The following is a 19,406-nucleotide window of genomic DNA, read 5'->3' as shown; positions in this document are numbered from 1 at the left end:
GGATCCCCCAACGTTTCCTTACCCAGAATCCCCTGCAAACCTCAATGTTTGCTCAAAAAATCACTTTTTTCACACATTTTGGGGTGGGAAAGTAGTGGCATCACCGGGCTCACACAAATTTACCACCACCCAGCATTCCCCCAGGTCTCCTGGTAAAAATGGTGCCTCACTTGTGTGGGAGGCCCAAGTACCCGCGGCAGGCAAGGGCCCAAAACTTAGTGAGGCGACATCAAAATGGCCTATCGCCAAACCACCTGGTTTTGCAAGGGGGGTCACTTTGGTTTTTGGCCCGGTGCGCGGCGGCCATCTAGGGAAACCTACCAAACCCATGCATTTCTGAAAACTAGACACCCGGCGGCTTCCAGGGAGGTATGGCTTGCGTGGATCCCCCAACGTTTCCTTACCCAGAATCCCCTGTAAACCTCAATTTTTGCTCAAAAAATCACTTTTTTCACACATTTTGGGGTGGGAAAGTAGTGGCATCACCAGGCTCACACAAATTTACCACCACCCAGCGTTCCCCCAGGTCTCCTGGTAAAAATGGTGCCTCACTTGTGTGGGAGGCCCAAGTACCCGCGGCAGGCAAGGGCCCAAAACGTAGTGAGGCGGCATCAAAATGGCCTATCGCCAAACCACCTGGTTTTGCAAGGGGGGTCACTTTGGTTTTTGGCCCGGTGCGCGGCGGCCATCTAGGGAAACCTAGCAAACCCACGCATTTCTGAAAACTAGACACCCGGCGGCTTCCAGGGAGGTATGGCTTGCGTGGATCCCCCAACGTTTCCTTACCCAGAATCCCCTGCAAACCTCAATTTTTGCTCAAAAAATCACTTTTTTCACACATTTTGGGGTGGGAAAGTAGTGGCATCACCGGGCTCACACAAATTTACCACCACCCAGCGTTCCCCCAGGTCTCCCGGTAAAAATGGTGCCTCACTTTTGTGGGAGGCCCAAGTACCCGCGGCAGGCAAGGGCCCAAAACGTAGTGAGGCGACATCAAAATGGCCTATCGCCAAACCACCTGGTTTTGCAAGGGGGGTCACTTTGGTTTTTGGCCCGGTGCGCGGCGACCATCTAGGGAAACCTAGCAAACCCACGCATTTCTGAAAACTAGACACCCGGCGGTTTCCAGGGAGGTATGGCTTGCGTGGATCCCCCAACGTTTCCTTACCCAGAATCCCCTGCAAACCTTAATTTTTGCTCAAAAAATCACTTTTTTCACACATTTTGGGGTGGGAAAGTAGTGGCATCACCGGGCTCACACAAATTTACCACCACCCAGCGTTCCCCCAGGTCTCCCGGTAAAAATGGTGCCTCACTTGTGTGGGAGGCCCAAGTACCCGCGGCAGGCAAGGCCAACAAACGTAGTGAGGCGACATCAAAAAGGCCTACCGCCAAACCACCTGGTTTTGCAAGGGGGGTCACTTTGGTTTTTGGCCCGGTGCGCGGCGGCCATCTAGGGAAACCTAGCAAACCCACGCATTTCTGAAAACTAGACACCCGGCGGCTTCCAGGGAGGTATGGCTTGCGTGGATCCCCCAACGTTTCCTTACCCAGAATCCCCTGCAAACCTCAATTTTTGCCCAAAAAATCACTTTTTTCACACATTTTGGGGTGGGAAAGTAGTGGCATCACCGGGCTCTCACAAATTTACCACCACCCAGCGTTCCCCCAGGTCTCCCGGTAAAAATGGTGCCTCACTTGTGTGGGAGTCCCAAGTACCCGCGGCAGGCAAGGGCCCAAAACGTAGTGAGGCGACATCAAAATGGCCTATCGCCAAACCACCTGGTTTTGCAAGGGGGGTCACTTTGGTTTTTGGCCCGGTGCGCGGCGGCCATCTAGGGAAACCTAGCAAACCCATGCATTTCTGAAAACTAGACACCCGGCAGCTTCCAGGGAGGTATGGCTTGCGTGGATCCCCCAACGTTTCCTTACCCAGAATCCCCTGCAAACCTCAATTTTTGCTCAAAAAATCACTTTTTTCATACATTTTGGGGTGGGAAAGTAGTGGCATCACCGGGCTCACACAAATTTACCACCACCCAGCGTTCCCCCAGGTCTCCCGGTAAAAATGGTGCCTCACTTGTGTGGGAGGCCCAAGTACCCGCGGCAGGCAAGGGCCCAAAACGTAGTGAGGCGACATCAAAATGGCCTATCGCCAAACCACCTGGTTTTGCAAGGGGGGTCACTTTGGTTTTTGGCCCGGTGCGCGGCGGCCATCTAGGGAAACCTACCAAACCCACGCATTTCTGAAAACTAGACAACCGGCGGCTTCCAGGGAGGTATGGCTTGCGTGGATCCCCCAACGTTTCCTTACCCAGAATCCCCTGCAAACCTCAATGTTTGCTCAAAAAATCACTTTTTTCACACATTTTGGGGTGGGAAAGTAGTGGCATCACCGGGCTCACACAAATTTACCACCACCCAGCATTCCCCCAGGTCTCCCGGTAAAAATGGTGCCTCACTTGTGTGGGAGGCCCAAGTACCCGCGGCAGGCAAGGGCCCAAAACGTAGTGAGGCGACATCAAAATGGCCTATCGCCAAACCACCTGGTTTTGCAAGGGGGGTCACTTTGGTTTTTGGCCCGGTGCGCGGCGGCCATCTAGGGAAACCTACCAAACCCACGCATTTCTGAAAACTAGACACCCGGTGGCTTCCAGGGAGGTATGGCTTGCGTGGATCCCCCAACGTTTCCTTACCCAGAATCCCCTGCAAACCTCAATTTTTGCTCAAAAAATCACTTTTTTCACACATTTTGGGGTGGGAAAGTAGTGGCATCACCGGGCTCACACAAATTTACCACCACCCAGCGTTCCCCCAGGTCTCCCGGTAAAAATGGTGCCTCACTTGTGTGGGAGGGCCAAGTACCCGCGGCAGGCAAGGACAACAAACGTAGTGAGGCGACATCAAAATGGCCTATCGCCAAACCACCTGGTTTTGCAAGGGGGGTCACTTTGGTTTTTGGCCCGGTGCGCGGCGGCCATCTAGGGAAACCTACCAAACCCACGCATTTCTGAAAACTAGACACCCGGCGGCTTCCAGGGAGGTATGGCTTGCGTGGATCCCCCAACGTTTCCTTACCCAGAATCCCCTGCAAACCTCAATTTTTGCTCAAAAAATCACTTTTTTCACACATTTTGGGGTGGGAAAGTAGTGGCATCACCGGGCTCACACAAATTTACCACCACCCAGCGTTCCCCCAGGTCTCCCGGTAAAAATGGTGCCTCACTTGTGTGGGAGGGCCAAGTACCCGCGGCAGGCAAGGACAACAAACGTAGTGAGGCAACATCAAAATGGCCTATCGCCAAACCACCTGGTTTTGCAAGGGGGGTCACTTTGGTTTTTGGCCCGGTGCGCGGCGGCCATCTAGGGAAACCTAGCAAACCCACGCATTTCTGAAAACTAGACACCCGGCGTCTTCCAGGGAGGTATGGCTTGCGTGGATCCCCCAACGTTTCCTTACCCAGAATCCCCTGCAAACCTCAATTTTTGCTCAAAAAATCACTTTTTTCGCACATTTTGGGGTGGGAAAGTAGTGGCATCACCGGGCTCACACAAATTTACCACCACCCAGCGTTCCCCCAGGTCTCCCGGTAAAAATGGTGCCTCACTTGTGTGGGAGGCCCAAGTACCCGCGGCAGGCAAGGACAACAAACGTAGTGAGGCGACATCAAAATGGCCTATCGCCAAACCACCTGGTTTTGCAAGGGGGGTCACTTTGGTTTTTGGCCCGGTGCGCGGCGGCCATCTAGGGAAACCAACCAAACCCACGCATTTCTGAAAACTAGACACCCGGCGGCTTCCAGGGAGGTATGGCTTGCGTGGATCCCCCAACGTTTTCTTACCCAGAATCCCCTGCAAACCTCAATGTTTGCTCAAAAAATCACTTTTTTCACACATTTTGGGGTGGGAAAGTAGTGGCATCACCGGGCTCACACAAATTTACCACCACCCAGCGTTCCCCCAGGTCTCCCGGTAAAAATGGTGCCTCACTTGTGTGGGAGGCCCAAGTACCCGCGGCAGGCAAGGACAACAAACGTAGTGAGGCGACATCAAAATGGCCTATCGCCAAACCACCTGGTTTTGCAAGGGGGGTCACTTTGGTTTTTGGCCCGGTGCGCGGCGGCCATCTAGGGAAACCTAGCAAACCCACGCATTTCTGAAAACTAGACACCCGGCGGCTTCCAGGGAGGTATGGCTTGCGTGGATCCCCCAACGTTTCCTTACCCAGAATCCCCTGCAAACCTCAATTTTTGCCCAAAAAATCACTTTTTTCACACATTTTGGGGTGGGAAAGTAGTGGCATCACCGAGCTCACACAAATTTACCACCACCCAGCGTTCCCCCAGGTCTCCCGGTAAAAATGGTGCCTCACTTGTGTGGGAGGCCCAAGTACCCGCGGCAGGCAAGGACAACAAACGTATTGAGGCGACATCAAAATGGCCTATCGCCAAACCACCTGGTTTTGCAAGGGGGGTCACTTTGGTTTTTGGCCCGGTGCGCGGCGGCCATCTAGGGAAACCTAGCAAACCCACGCATTTCTGAAAACTAGACACCCGGCGGCTTCCAGGGAGGTATGGCTTGCGTGGATCCCCCAACGTTTCCTTACCCAGAATCCCCTGCAAACCTCAATTTTTGCTCAAAAAATCACTTTTTTCACACATTTTGGGGTGGGAAAGTAGTGGCATCACCGGGCTCACATAAATTTACCACCACCCAGCGTTCCCCCAGGTCTCCCGGTAAAAATGGTGCCTCCCTTGTGTGGGATGCCCAAGTACCCGCGGCAGGCAAGGGCCCAAATCGTAGTGAGGCGACATCAAAATGGTCTATCGCCAAACCACCTGGTTTTGCAAGGGGGGTCACTTTGATTTTTGGCCCGGTGCTCGGCGGCCATCTAGGGAAACCTACCAAACCCACGCATTTCTGAAAACTAGACACCCGGCGGCTTCCAGGGAGGTATGGCTTGCGTGGATCCCCCAACGTTTCCTTACCCAGAATCCCCTGCAAACCTCAATTGTTGCTCAAAAAATCACTTTTTTCACACATTTTGGGGTGGGAAAGTAGTGGCATCACCGGGCTCACACAAATTTACCACCACCCAGCGTTCCCCCAGGTCTCCCGGTAAAAATGGTGCCTCACTTGTGTGGGAGGCCCAAGTACCCGCGGCAGGCAAGGGCCCAAATCGTAGTGAGGCGACATCAAAATGGCCTATCGCCAAACCACCTGGTTTTGCAAGGGGGGTCACTTTGGTTTTTGGCCCGGTGCTCGGCGGCCATCTAGGGAAACCTACCAAACGCACGCCTTTCTGAAAACTAGACACCCGGCGGCTTCCAGGGAGGTATGGCTTGCGTGGATCCCCCAACGTTTCCTTACCCAGAATCCCCTGCAAACCTCAATTTTTGCTCCAAAAATCACTTTTTTCACACATTTTGGGGTGGGAAAGTAGTGGCATCACCGGGCTCACACAAATTTACCACCACCCAGCGTTCCCCCAGGTCTCCCGGTAAAAATGGTGCCTCACTTGTGTGGGAGGCCCAAGTACCCGCGGCAGGCAAGGGCCCAAAACGTAGTGAGGCGACATCAAAATGGCCTATCGCCAAACCACCTGGTTTTGCAAGGGGGGTCACTTTGGTTTTTGGCCCGGTGCTCGGCGGCCATCTAGGGAAACCTACCAAACCCACGCATTTCTGAAAACTAGACACCCGGCGGCTTCCAGGGAGGTATGGCTTGCGTGGATCCCCCAACGTTTCCTTACCCAGAATCCCCTGCAAACCTCAATTTTTGCTCAAAAAAATCACTTTTTTCACACATTTTGGGGTGGGAAAGTAGTGGCATCACCTGGCTCACAAAAATTTACCACCACCCAGCGTTCCCCCAGGTCTCCCGGTAAAAATGGTGCCTCACTTGTGTGGGAGGCCCAAGTACCCGCGGCAGGCAAGGGCCCAAAACGTAGTGAGGCGACATCAAAATGGCCTATCGCCAAACCACCTGGTTTTGCAAGGGGGGTCACTTTGGTTTTTGGCCCGGTGCTCGGCGGCCATCTAGAGAAACCTACCAAACCCACGCACTTCTGAAAACTAGACACCCGGCGGCTTCCAGGGAGGTATGGCTTGCGTGGATCCCCCAACGTTTCCTTACCCAGAATCCCCTGCAAACCTCAATTTTTGCTCAAAAAATCACTTTTTTCACACATTTTGGGGTGGGAAAGTAGTGGCATCACCGGGCTCACACAAATTTACCACCACCCAGCGTTCCCCCAGGTCTCCCGGTAAAAATGGTGCCTCACTTGTGTGGGAGGCCCAAGTACCCGCGGCAGGCAAGGGCCCAAAACGTAGTGAGGCGACATCAAAATGGCCTATCGCCAAACCACCTGGTTTTGCAAGGGGGGTCACTTTGGTTTTTGGCCCGGTGCTCGGCGGCCATCTAGGGAAACCTACCAAACCCACACATTTCTGAAAACTAGACACCCGGCGGCTTCCAGGGAGGTATGGCTTGTGTGGATCCCCCAAAGTTTCCTTACCCAAAATCCCCTGCAAACCTCAATTTTTGCTCAAAAAATCACTTTTTTCACACATTTTGGGGTGGGAAAGTAGTGGCATCACCGGGCTCACACAAATTTACCACCACCCAGCGTTCCCCCAGGTCTCCCGGTAAAAATGGTGCCTCACTTGTGTGGGAGGCCCAATTACCCGCGGCAGGCAAGGGCCCAAAACGTAGTGAGGCGACATCAAAATGGCCTATCGCCAAACCACCTGGTTTTGCAAGGGGGGTCACTTTGGTTTTTGGCCCGGTGCTCGGCGGCCATCTAGGGAAACCTACCAAACCCACACATTTCTGAAAACTAGACACCCGGCGGCTTCCAGGGAGGTATGGCTTGCGTGGATCCCCCAACGTTTCCTTACCCAGAATCCCCTGCAAACCTCAATTTTTGCTCAAAAAATCACTTTTTTCACACATTTTGGGGTGGGAAAGTAGTGGCATCACCGGGCTCACACAAATTTACCACCACCCAGTGTTCCCCCAGGTCTCCCGGTAAAAATGGTGCCTCACTTGTGTGGGAGGCCCAAGTACCCGCGGCAGGCAAGGGCCCAAAACGTAGTGAGGCGACATCAAAATGGCCTATCGCAAAACCACCTGATTTTGCAAGGGGGGTCACTTTGGTTTTTGGCCCGGTGCTCGGCGGCCATCTAGGGAAACCTACCAAACCCACACATTTCTGAAAACTAGACACCCATCGGCTTCCAGGGAGGTATGGCTTGCATGGATCCCCCAACGTTTCCTTACCCAGAATCCCCTGCAAACCTCAATTTTTGCTCAAAAAATCACTTTTTTCACACATTTTGGGGTGGGAAAGTAGTGGCATCACCGGGCTCACACAAATTTACCACCACCCAGCGTTCCCCCAGGTCTCCCGGTAAAAATGGTGCCTCACTTGTGTGGGAGGCCCAAGTACCCGCGGCAGGCAAGGGCCCAAAACGTAGTGAGGCGACATTTGGGATAGGCAATGTTGATGTCGCCTCACTACGTTTGTTGTCCTTGCCTGCCGCGGGTACTTGGGCCTCCCACACAAGTGAGGCACCATTTTTACCGGGAGACCTGGGGGAACGCTGGGTGGTGGTAAATTTGTGTGAGCCCGGTGATGCCACTACTTTCCCACCCCAAAATGTGTGAAAAAAGTGATTTTTTGAGCAAAAATTGAGGTTTGCAGGGGATTCTGGGTAAGGAAACGTTGGGGGATCCACGCAAGCCATACCTCCCTGGAAGCCGCCGGGTGTCTAGTTTTCAGAAATGCGTGGGTTTTGTAGGTTTCCCTAGATGGACGCCGAGCACCGGGCCAAAAACCAAAGTGACCCCCCTTGCAAAACCAGGTGGTTTGGCGATAGGCCATTTTGATGTCGCCTCACTACGTTTTGGGCCCTTGCCTGCCGCGGGTACTTGGGCCTCCCACACAAGTGAGGCACCATTTTTACCGGGAGACGTGGGGGAACGCTGGGTGGTGGTAAATTTGTGTGAGCCCGGTGATGCCACTACTTTCCCACCCCAAAATGTGTGAAAAAAGTGGTTTTTTGAGGAAAAATTGAGGTTTGCAGGGGATTCTGGGTAAGGAAACGTTGGGGGATCCACGCAAGCCATACCTCCCTGGAAGCCGCCGGGTATCTAGTTTTCAGAAATGCGTGGGTTTGGTAGGTTTCCCTAGTAGGCCGCTGAGCACCGGGCCAAAATCCAAAGTGACCCCACTTGCAAAACCAGGTGGTTTGGCGATAGGCCATTTTGATGTCGCCTCACTACGTTTTGGGCCCTTGCCTGCCGCGGGTACTTGGGCCTCCCACACAAGTGAGGCACCATTTTTACCGGGAGACCTGGGGGAACGCTGGGTGGTGGTAAATTTGTGTGAGCCCGGTGATGCCACTACTTTCCCACCCCAAAATGTGTGAAAAAAGTGATTTTTTGAGCAAAAATTTAGGTTTGCAGGGGATTCTGGGTAAGGAAACGTTGGGGGATCCACGCAAGCCATACCTCCCTGGAAGCCGCCGGGTGTCTAGTTTTCAGAAATGCGTGGGTTTTGTAGGTTTCCCTAGATGGCCGCCGAGCACTGGGCCAAAAACCAAAGTGACCTCCCTTGCAAAACCAGGTGGTTTGGCGATAGGCCATTTTGATGTCGCCTCACTACGTTTTGGGCCCTTGCCTGCCTCGGGTACTTGGGCCTCCCACACAAGTGAGGCACCCTTTTTACCGGGAGACCTGGGGGAACGCTGGGTGGTGGTAAATTTGTGTGAGCCCAGTGATGCCACTACTTTCCCACCCCAAAATGTGTGAAAAAAGTGATTTTTTGAGCAAAAATTGAGGTTTGCAGGGGATTCTGGGTAAGGAAACGTTGGGGGATCCACCCAAGCCATACCTCCCTGGAAGCTGCCGGGTGTCTAGTTTTCAGAAATGTATGGGTTTGGTAGGTTTCCCTAGATGGCCGCCGAGCACCGGGCCAAAAACCAAAGTGACCCCCCTTGCAAAACCAGGTGGTTTGGCGATAGGCCATTTTGATGTCGCCTCACTACGTTTTGGGCCCTTGCCTGCCGCGGGTACTTGGGCCTCCCACACAAGTGAGGCACCATTTTTACCGGGAGACCTGGGGGAACGCTGGGTGGTGGTAAATTTGTGTGAGCCCAGTGATGCCACTACTTTCCCACCCCAAAATGTGTGAAAAAAGTGATTTTTTTAGCAAAAATTGAGGTTTGCAGGGGATTCTGGGTAAGGAAACGTTGGGGGATCCACGCAAGCCATACCTCCCTGGAAGCCGCCGGGTGTCTAGTTTTCAGAAATGCATGGGTTTGGTAGGTTTCGCTAGATGGCCGCCGAGCACCGGGCAAAAAAACCAAAGTGACCCCCCTTGCAAAACCAGGTGGTTTGGCGATAGGCCATTTTGATGTCGCCTCACTACGTTTTGGGCCCTTGCCTGCCGCGGGTACTTGGGCCTCCCACACAAGTGAGGCACAATTTTTACCGGGAGACCTGGGGGAACGCTGGGTGGTGGTAAATTTGTGTGAGCCCGGTGATGCCACTACTTTCCCACCCCAAAATGTGTGAAAAAGTTATTTTTTGAGCAAAAATTGAGGTTTGCAGGGGATTCTGGGTAAGGAAACGTTGGGGGATCCACGCAAGCCATACCTCCCTGGAAGCCGCCGGGTGTCTAGTTTTCAGAAATGCGTGGGTTTGCTAGGTTTCCCTAGATGGCCACAGAGCACCGGGCCAAAAACCAAAGTGACCCCCCTTGCAAAACCAGGTGGTTTGGCGATAGGCCATTTTGATGTCGCCTCACTACGTTTGTTGTCCTTGCCTGCCGCGGGTACTTGGGCCTCCCACACAAGTGAGGCACCATTTTTACCGGGAGACCTGGGGGAACGCTGGGTGGTGGTAAATTTGTGTGAGCCCGGTGATGCCACTACTTTCCCACCCCAAAATGTGTGAAAAAAGTGATTTTTTGAGCAAAAATTGAGGTTTGCAGGGGATTCTGGGTAAGGAAACGTTGGGGGATCCACGCAAGCCATACCTCCCTGGAAGCCGCCGGGTGTCTAGTTTTCAGAAATGCGTGGGTTTGGTAGGTTTCCCTAGATGGCCGCCGAGCACCGGGCCAAAAACCAAAGTGACCCCCCTTGCCGAGAAGTAATAGCCGCTCCAGGGTAAAATTATGCCGTTTTGCGCACTGCAAATTAAAATGTTGAAAAAAAATACGGATCCACCGTTCTCATGCGCACCCCTCACCGATGACGTCTCCTTAGTCACACAATATCACCAACCTTCCAAGGCGCACACCTACCTCATCGACGCCACCTTTTCAGAGACCCCAGAATAATCACTTCCTCTCCAGGCACACATCACCTCAACAACAACGCCTCATGGATACACAGTATCTCCCCGGCTCCTCAGTTACACACACCTGACACAAGCCAACTCGGGAACGCACACAATTAACACCACCACCACCCTCCGGGAGCACAATCCACTTTCCCGGGGCTCACACACCATCCATCGCCCGTCTCGTCGTTGCCCACCTGCAGCACAGAAATGTGCTTAGAGCACCAACTTTAGTACTGAAGTCCCAAGTTCACACTCACTTTGTAAAATGTTCACCAACAAGGTGCTGGTGAAAAGTGTGAGTAAAGGGGGCCGTACTGTCTTGTTGGTGCATCTCCGAGGCCGCCTGGAGGTGGTCTGCTTTCTGTTGGGAGTCGGAGCACGCAACATCTATGCTGAGACTAATTGGTCTGTATGTAGTCCTTTCCCTCCCCCAAACTATTTCAGTGTCACACATGCTACATAAGTAACCAGCATCGCGACCTTAACCTGACTCTTGTCTCCTTGCATCTGAATTTACACTGTTTGGCCAAAGCATCATTTTGCCCTGAATTCTCCGCACATTTTGTGATGAGAAGCCCAGATAACTGAGCTACCATCACTACTACTACGGACCACATTCTGCATATGAATAGCGCACGGTACTCAGGACGGTTTCTAAGCGCTGTAAAAGTCAATCTCCTGAAAGAGTTTCGAAGAGGAAAGCTTCAAGGGATTTCTTGGAGTTACCGGGGGCCGTGGACGTGAGAGGCGGAGAAGCTGTGAAGTGCCTGGGGATGGGAATGCAGAGTCTTGCCTGCCTTGAAGGAGAAAGGCCCGCGGACAGAGTGCTGTGGGATGGCTAAAGTGCGACTGTTAACTGGTCGGGAAGACAGCAGATTGAGCTGTAATAGTCAAGGCGAGAGGTATTTGTGGCGCCCAGGACTAAGTTCTGATGTGGGGATGTGGGTGGGGGAGGGAATGACAGAACAGCAAGGAGATGTTCGCCTAACGACCAGAGCTACCGACATTGCAGCAGGCTGGAACTCCAGAGCGATTCACACGCGCGGCAGCAAATGTGAAAGCTGCTAATTGAAACAAGCGTGGCCGCGAAAGTGAAAGCCCTGCAGTGTCCTCTGGACTTCCGGCCTAAGCCTTGCGGTTACAAGCAACATGAGCGAGGAATGCAGCTGCAGAGTCCCACGAGTGGTGCACGCGTGCTCATGTTGCTCGTAATGGAATTTGCACCAGGGCCAGTGCAACCATCTTTTCCCAATTAAGATAATTGGTAACAGATGTCACTGCTGCACACTCCCGAGCTGCCAAGGCAGAGAGAAGGCGGGCCATGCACCCGCCTTTGGCCAATTGCGTGCTGTCTTTCTTAGAAAGACACCATGCAAAGCCCAATAGCAAGTGTTAAAAAAAAAAAAGCGTGTGTTTGGAATTTAAAAGCCCTAACTAAATGTCTCGCAGAGCAGCGCATGCACGCTGGCTCAGGCGAGACCTAAAAAGTGGAAGCAGATAAAACATCCTTGCAGTAGTGGTGTCCGAGTCACTTCAAACTGCGAAAAGTTTGGACAAATATAAAGTCTCGCTAGCGCAGTTTATTTCAATTTCACGTCAGTGTTACTGAGTCACGGTGGTAGGGAAGCAAAAATATACCTTAGAAGCATCGGCAGGAATTGGGGTTTTGATGTTGTCCTTTAAAAGTCTCCTGTTCGTCTCCTAAACCATATCCCGGCCCGAGCACTTTAAATAACACCCATCAATGTTTTAGTAGATTTCCTTAAATGTGCACCAGTGGCAGAAATTCAGGGAAACTTTCGAAATCGTATACTTATGCAAGTTAGCTTTTATTTCCGCCAAATAAAAATGTACTGTTTCCCCCAGGTGCCTTCATAATAGCTTTGCATTATTATTAATCTGTTTAGCGATGCAAAATGTTTTCAGTGGTTGAAATATAACAAAAGATTATTGGCCCTGCTACCGGTGAAGTTGAGACGGAGTCCAGTTCAGATGCTTCTCCGCTTCGTTTGTATGTAGCGCTGCATACTTCACTTCTGCAGTTTCTAAGCGGTGTACATAACAGATGCGACTTTGTCACATTTTATGTCCGTTAATTTACAGATCTTGGAAGGAAGGTCGAGGTGCCCTGGCAGTTTTCACCTTGCAGACTCCAGAATACTGCATTTGTCAGCTGCGAGAGTTAGGCTGAGTAAGCACAAGAGAAATGAACAGCTGCCTCCAGTAGCAAGTGCGACTGTAGAAAGAGAACAAGCATTTACAATGCAATGGTCTCAGCATTGGTAAAGTTAGAGCTATTGGCATTGCTCATGACATTATTTTTGTTTATAAAACATTTAACCCCTTCGCTGCTAGGCCTTTTCCCCTCCTGTGCTAAGCCTTTTTTGGGCTATTTGGGGTAGTGCGCGCTTAGGCCCCTGTAACTTTTTGACCACATTAGGTATCCATGCCAAATTTGCGTCCTTTTCTTCCAACATCTTGGGGATTCTAAAGGTACCCAGGGTTTGTGGATTCTCCTACAGGGTTCCCAGAAATTAGTCAAAATACAGCAAAATTTTGTTTTTTTTGTGAAAAATTGGAAAAACGGACTGCAAATGAAAGCTTCTGGGTTTTTCTCTGCAAATGGTATCAAAAAAGGGTTTGTGGGGCTGAAATCACCATTTCTCCAGCTTTTAGGGAATGACAGAATTTTGTTAGAAAACCAACATTTTGTACACAGTTTTGGCATTTTTCTGGGACATACCCTATTTTTGCTATTTTTTGTGCTTTCAACCTCCTTCCAGTTAACGGTAGAAATGGGAACAAAAACAATAATGGATCCTGGAAAGCTATACATTTTTGAAAAGTAGACAAAATTCTGAATTCAGCAAGGGGTCATTTGTGTAGATCCATCAAGGTTTCTTTATAGAAACTTACAGGTAAATATAGGAAAAATTAAAAATTTGTTGAAAAAAGCAGCATTTTGAGTCAACGTTTTCACCTGTAACTTCTACGAATTATGACATCTCTTTGAAAGCAGTGTACCGTTACATCCGGTGGACCTTCCTGGTTGTGGGGACATATAGGACTTGTAGGTTCACCAAGAGCCCAACGAACCCAGAGTAGAAAACTGCGCAGCCTTTTGTAATGTTTTTTTTTTTGTTCCGGGTATATTGCAATTATTGTGGGAAAATGTATACATGGAAAAATCGGTATGAAAGACACCTATGTATTTCTGAAATGGGAACAAATTACAGAGTTTAGAAACAGTGCATATTTGTACATTTTCGAAATTGGGAATACTCATATTTGCATGACAATTATTGGTCATTTTTCAAAATGATTTTTTTTTTACACAATGTCTTTCATTTGGAAGGGAGAAATGCATCAAAAATCAATAGGTAATAACAGTTGCTTTACAAATCTGAACTACCCTAAGTCTCCCGATAAAAATGGTACCGCACTTGTGTGGGTAGGCATAGTGCCCACGACAGGAAGTGGCTCAAAACCTAGGGTGAACGCACCACATTTTCACACTGAAAATTTACACTTTATTTGCGAAGAGTCTAGCTGTAGTTTTTTAACCTTAGCCCTGCCGGCACCTAGGGAAACCTAGCAAACCTATACATTTTTGAAAACTAGATACCCAGGGGAATCCAGGATGGGGTGACTTGACTGCCTCCCACCATGGTCTGTTACCCAGAATCCCTTGCAAACGGAAAAAATTGACAAAAAAAACACATTTTCCCCACATTTCTGTGATGGAAAGTTCTGGAATCTGCGTGGATCCACAAATTTCCACCCACCCCGCGTTCCCCAAAGTCCTACGAGAAAAATGGTACCTCACTTGTGCGGGTCGGCCTAGTGCCCGCGACAGGAAACGGCGCAAAATGCAACGTGGTTTTGCAGTGAAAAATGACCCTTTTTTTGGCAAAGTGACTAGCTGTAGATTTTGAACCCTAGCCCTGCCGGCACCTAGGGAAACCTAGAAAACCTATACATTTTTGAAAACTAGACACCCAGGGGAATCCAGGATGGGGTGACTTGACTGCCTCCCACCATGGTCTGTTACCCAGAATCCCTTGCAAACAGAAAAAATTGACAAAAAAAACACATTTTCCCCACATTTCTGTGATGGAAAGTTCTGGAATCTGCGTGGATCCACAAATTTCCTCCCACCCCGCGTTCCCCAAAGTCCTACGAGAAAAATGGTACCTCACTTGTGCGGGTCGGCCTAGTGCCCGCGACAGGAAACGGCGCAAAACGCAACGTGGTTTTGCAGTGAAAAATGACCCTTTTTTTGGCAAAGTGACTAGCTGTAGATTTTGAACCCTAGCCCTGCCGGCACCTAGGGAAACCTAGCAAACCTATACATTTTTGAAAACTAGACACCCAGGGGAATCCAGGATGGGGTGACTTGACTGCCTCCCACCATGGTCTGTTACCCAGAATCCCTTGCAAACGTAAAAAATTGACAAAAAAAACACATTTTCCCCAAATTTCTGTGATGGAAAGTTCTGGAATCTGCGTGGATCCACAAATTTCCAACCACGCCGCGTTCCCCAAAGTCCTACGAGAAAAATGGTACCTCACTTGTGCGGGTCGGCGTAGTGCCCATGACAGGAAACGGTGCAAAACGCAACGTGGTTTTGCAGTGAAAAATGACCTTTTTTTTGGCAAATTGACTAGCTGTAGATTTTGAACCCTAGCCCTGCCGGCACCTAAGGAAACCTAGCAAACCTATACATTTTTGAAAACTAGACACCCAGGGGAATCCAGGATGGGGTGACTTGACTGCCTCCCACCATGGTCTGTTACCCAGAATCCCTTGCAAACGTAAAAAATTGACAAAAAAAACACATTTTCCCCACATTTCTGTGATGGAAAGTTCTGGAATCTGCGTGGATCCACAAATTTCCACCCACCCCGCGTTCCCCAAAGTCCTACGAGAAAAATGGTACCTCACTTGTGCGGGTCGGCATAGTGCCCGCGACAGGAAACGGCACAAAACGCAACGTGGTTTTGCAGTGAAAAATGACCCTTTTTTTGGCAAAGTGACTAGCTGTAGATTTTGAACCCTAGCCCTGCCGGCACCTAGGGAAACCTAGCAAACCTATAAATTTTTGAAAACTAGACACCCAGGGGAATCCAGGATGGGGTGACTTGACTGCCTCCCACCATGGTCTGTTACCCAGAATCCCTTGCAAACGTAAATAATTGACAAAAAAAACACATTTTCCCCACATTTCTGTGATGGAAAGTTCTGGAATCTGCGTGGATCCACAAATTTCCACCCACCCCGCGTTCCCCAAAGTCCTACGAGAAAAATGGTACCTCACTTGTGCGGGTCGGCCTAGTGCCCGCGACAGGAAACGGCGCAAAACGCAACGTGGTTTTGCAGTGAAAAATGACCCTTTTTTGGCAAAGTGACTAGCTGTAGATTTTGAACCCTAGCCCTGCCGGCACCTAGGGAAACCTAGCAAACCTATACATTTTTGAAAACTAGACACCCAGGGGAATCCAGGATGGGGTGACTTGACTGCCTCCCACCATGGTCTGTTATCCAGAATCCCTTGCAAACGTAAAAAATTGACAAAAAAAACACATTTTCCCCAAATTTCTGTGATGGAAAGTTCTGGAATCTGCGTGGATCCACAAATTTCCACCCACCCCGCGTTCCCCAAAGTCCTACGAGAAAAATGGTACCTCACTTGTGCGGGTCGGCCTAGTGCCCGCGACAGGAAACGGCGCAAAACGCAACGTGGTTTTGCAGTGAAAAATGACCCTTTTTTTGGCAAAGTGACTAGCTGTAGATTTTGAACCCTAGCCCTGCCGGCACCTAGGGAAACCTAGCAAACCTATACATTTTTGAAAACTAGACACCCAGGGGAATCCAGGATGGGGTGACTTGACTGCCTCCCACCATGGTCTGTTACCCAGAATCCCTTGCAAACGTAAAAAATTGACAAAAAAAACACATTTTCCCCACATTTCTGTGATGGAAAGTTCTGGAATCTGCGTGGATCCACAAATTTCCACCCACCCCGCGTTCCCCAAAGTCCTACGAGAAAAATGGTACCTCACTTGTGCGGGTCGGCCTAGTGCCCGCAACAGGAAACGGCGCAAAACGCAACGTGGTTTTGCAGTGAAAAATGACCCTTTTTTTGGCAAAGTGACTAGCTGTAGATTTTGAACCCTAGCCCTGCCAGCACCTAGGGAAACCTAGCAAACCTATACATTTTTGAAGACTAGACACCCAGGGGAATCCAGGATGGGGTGACTTGACTGCCTCCCACCATGGTCTGTTACCCAGAATCCCTTGCAAACGTAAAAAATTGACAAAAAAAAACACATTTTCCCCACATTTCTGTGATGGAAAGTTCTGGAATCTGCGTGGATCCACAAATTTCCACCCACCCCGCGTTCCCCAAAGTCCTACGAGAAAAATGGTACCTCACTTGTGCAGGTCGGCCTAGTGCCCGCGACAGGAAACGGCGCAAAACGCAACGTGGTTTTGCTGTGAAAAATGACCCTTTTTTTGGCAAAGTGACTAGCTGTAGATTTTGAACCCTAGCCCTGCCGGCACCTAGGGAAACCTAGCAAACCTATACATTTTTGAAAACTAGACACCCAGGGGATTCCAGGATGGGGTGACTTGACTGCCTCCCACCATGGTCTGTTACCCAGAATCCCTTGCAAACGTAAAAATTGACAAAAAAAACACATTTTCCCCACATTTCTGTGATGGAAAGTTCTGGAATCTGCGTGGATCCACAAATTTCCTCCCACCCCGCGTTCCCCAAAGTCCTACGAGAAAAATGGTACCTCACTTGTGTGGGTCGGCCTAGTGCCCGCGACAGGAAACGGCGCAAAACGCAACGTGGTTTTGCAGTGAAAAATGACCCTTTTTTTGGCAAAGTGACTAGCTGTAGATTTTGAACCCTAGCCCTGCCGGCACCTAGGGAAACCTAGCAAACCTATACATTTTTAAAAACTAGACACCCAGGGGAATCCAGGATGGGGTGACTTGACTGCCTCCCACCATGGTCTGTTACCCAGAATCCCTTGCAAACGTAAAAAATTGACAAAAAAAACACATTTTCCCCAAATTTCTGTGATGGAAAGTTCTGGAATCTGCGTGGATCCACAAATTTCCACCCACCCCGCGTTCCCCAAAGTCCTACGAGAAAAATGGTACCTCACTTGTGCGGGTCGGCCTAGTGCCCGCGACAGGAAACGGCGCAAAACGCAACGTGGTTTTGCAGTGAAAAATGACCCTTTTTTTGGCAAAGTGACTAGCTGTAGATTTTGAACCCTAGCCCTGCCGGCACCTAGGGAAACCTAGCAAACCTATACATTTTTGAAAACTAGACACCCAGGGGAATCCAGGATGGGGTGACTTGACTGCCTCCCACCATGGTCTGTTACCCAGAATCCCTTGCAAACGTAAAAAATTGACAAAAAAAACACATTTTCCCCACATTTCTGTGATGGAAAGTTCTGGAATCTGCGTGGATCCACAAATTTCCACCCACCCCGCGTTCCCCAAAGTCCTACGAGAAAAATGGTACCTCACTTGTGCGGGTCGGCATAGTGCCCGCGACAGGAAACGGCACAAAACGCAACGTGGTTTTGCAGTGAAAAATGACCCTTTTTTTGGCAAAGTGACTAGCTGTAGATTTTGCACCCTAGCCCTGCCGGCACCTAGGGAAACCTAGCAAACCTATAAATTTTTGAAAACTAGACACCCAGGGGAATCCAGGATGGGGTGACTTGACTGCCTCCCACCATGGTCTGTTACCCAGAATCCCTTGCAAACGTAAATAATTGACAAAAAAAACACATTTTCCCCACATTTCTGTGATGGAAAGTTCTGGAATCTGCGTGGATCCACAAATTTCCACCCACCCCCCGTTCCCCAAAGTCCTACGAGAAAAATGGTACCTCACTTGTGCGGGTCGGCCTAGTGCCCGCGACAGGAAACGGCGCAAAACGCAACGTGGTTTTGCAGTGAAAAATGACCCTTTTTTGGCAAAGTGACTAGCTGTAGATTTTGAACCCTAGCCCTGCCGGCACCTAGGGAAACCTAGCAAACCTATACATTTTTGAAAACTAGACACCCAGGGGAATCCAGGATGGGGTGACTTGACTGCCTCCCACCATGGTCTGTTACCCAGAATCCCTTGCAAACGTAAAAAATTGACAAAAAAAACACATTTTCCCCAAATTTCTGTGATGGAAAGTTCTGGAATCTGCGTGGATCCACAAATTTCCACCCACCCCGCGTTCCCCAAAGTCCTACGAGAAAAATGGTACCTCACTTGTGCGGGTCGGCCTAGTGCCCGCGACAGGAAACGGCGCAAAACGCAACGTGGTTTTGCAGTGAAAAATGACCCTTTTTTTGGCAAAGTGACTAGCTGTAGATTTTGAACCCTAGCCCTGCCGGCACCTAGGGAAACCTAGCAAACCTATACATTTTTGAAAACTAGACACCCAGGGGAATCCAGGATGGGGTGACTTGACTGCCTCCCACCATGGTCTGTTACCCAGAATCCCTTGCAAACGTAAAAAATTGACAAAAAAAACACATTTTCCCCACATTTCTGTGATGGAAAGTTCTGGAATCTGCGTGGATCCACAAATTTCCACCCACCCCGCGTTCCCCAAAGTCCTACGAGAAAAATGGTACCTCACTTGTGCGGGTCGGCCTAGTGCCCGCAACAGGAAACGGCGCAAAACGCAACGTGGTTTTGCAGTGAAAAATGACCCTTTTTTTGGCAAAGTGACTAGCTGTAGATTTTGAACCCTAGCCCTGCCAGCACCTAGGGAAACCTAGCAAACCTATACATTTTTGAAGACTAGACACCCAGGGGAATCCAGGATGGGGTGACTTGACTGCCTCCCACCATGGTCTGTTACCCAGAATCCCTTGCAAACGTAAAAAATTGACAAAAAAAAACACATTTTCCCCACATTTCTGTGATGGAAAGTTCTGGAATCTGCGTGGATCCACAAATTTCCACCCACCCCGCGTTCCCCAAAGTCCTACGAGAAAAATGGTACCTCACTTGTGCAGG

Source organism: Triturus cristatus, chromosome 9 (assembly GCF_964204655.1).
Source record: "Triturus cristatus chromosome 9, aTriCri1.1, whole genome shotgun sequence".
NCBI classification, from domain to species: domain Eukaryota; kingdom Metazoa; phylum Chordata; class Amphibia; order Caudata; family Salamandridae; genus Triturus; species Triturus cristatus.
Note: the sequence above shows the minus strand (reverse complement) of the source record.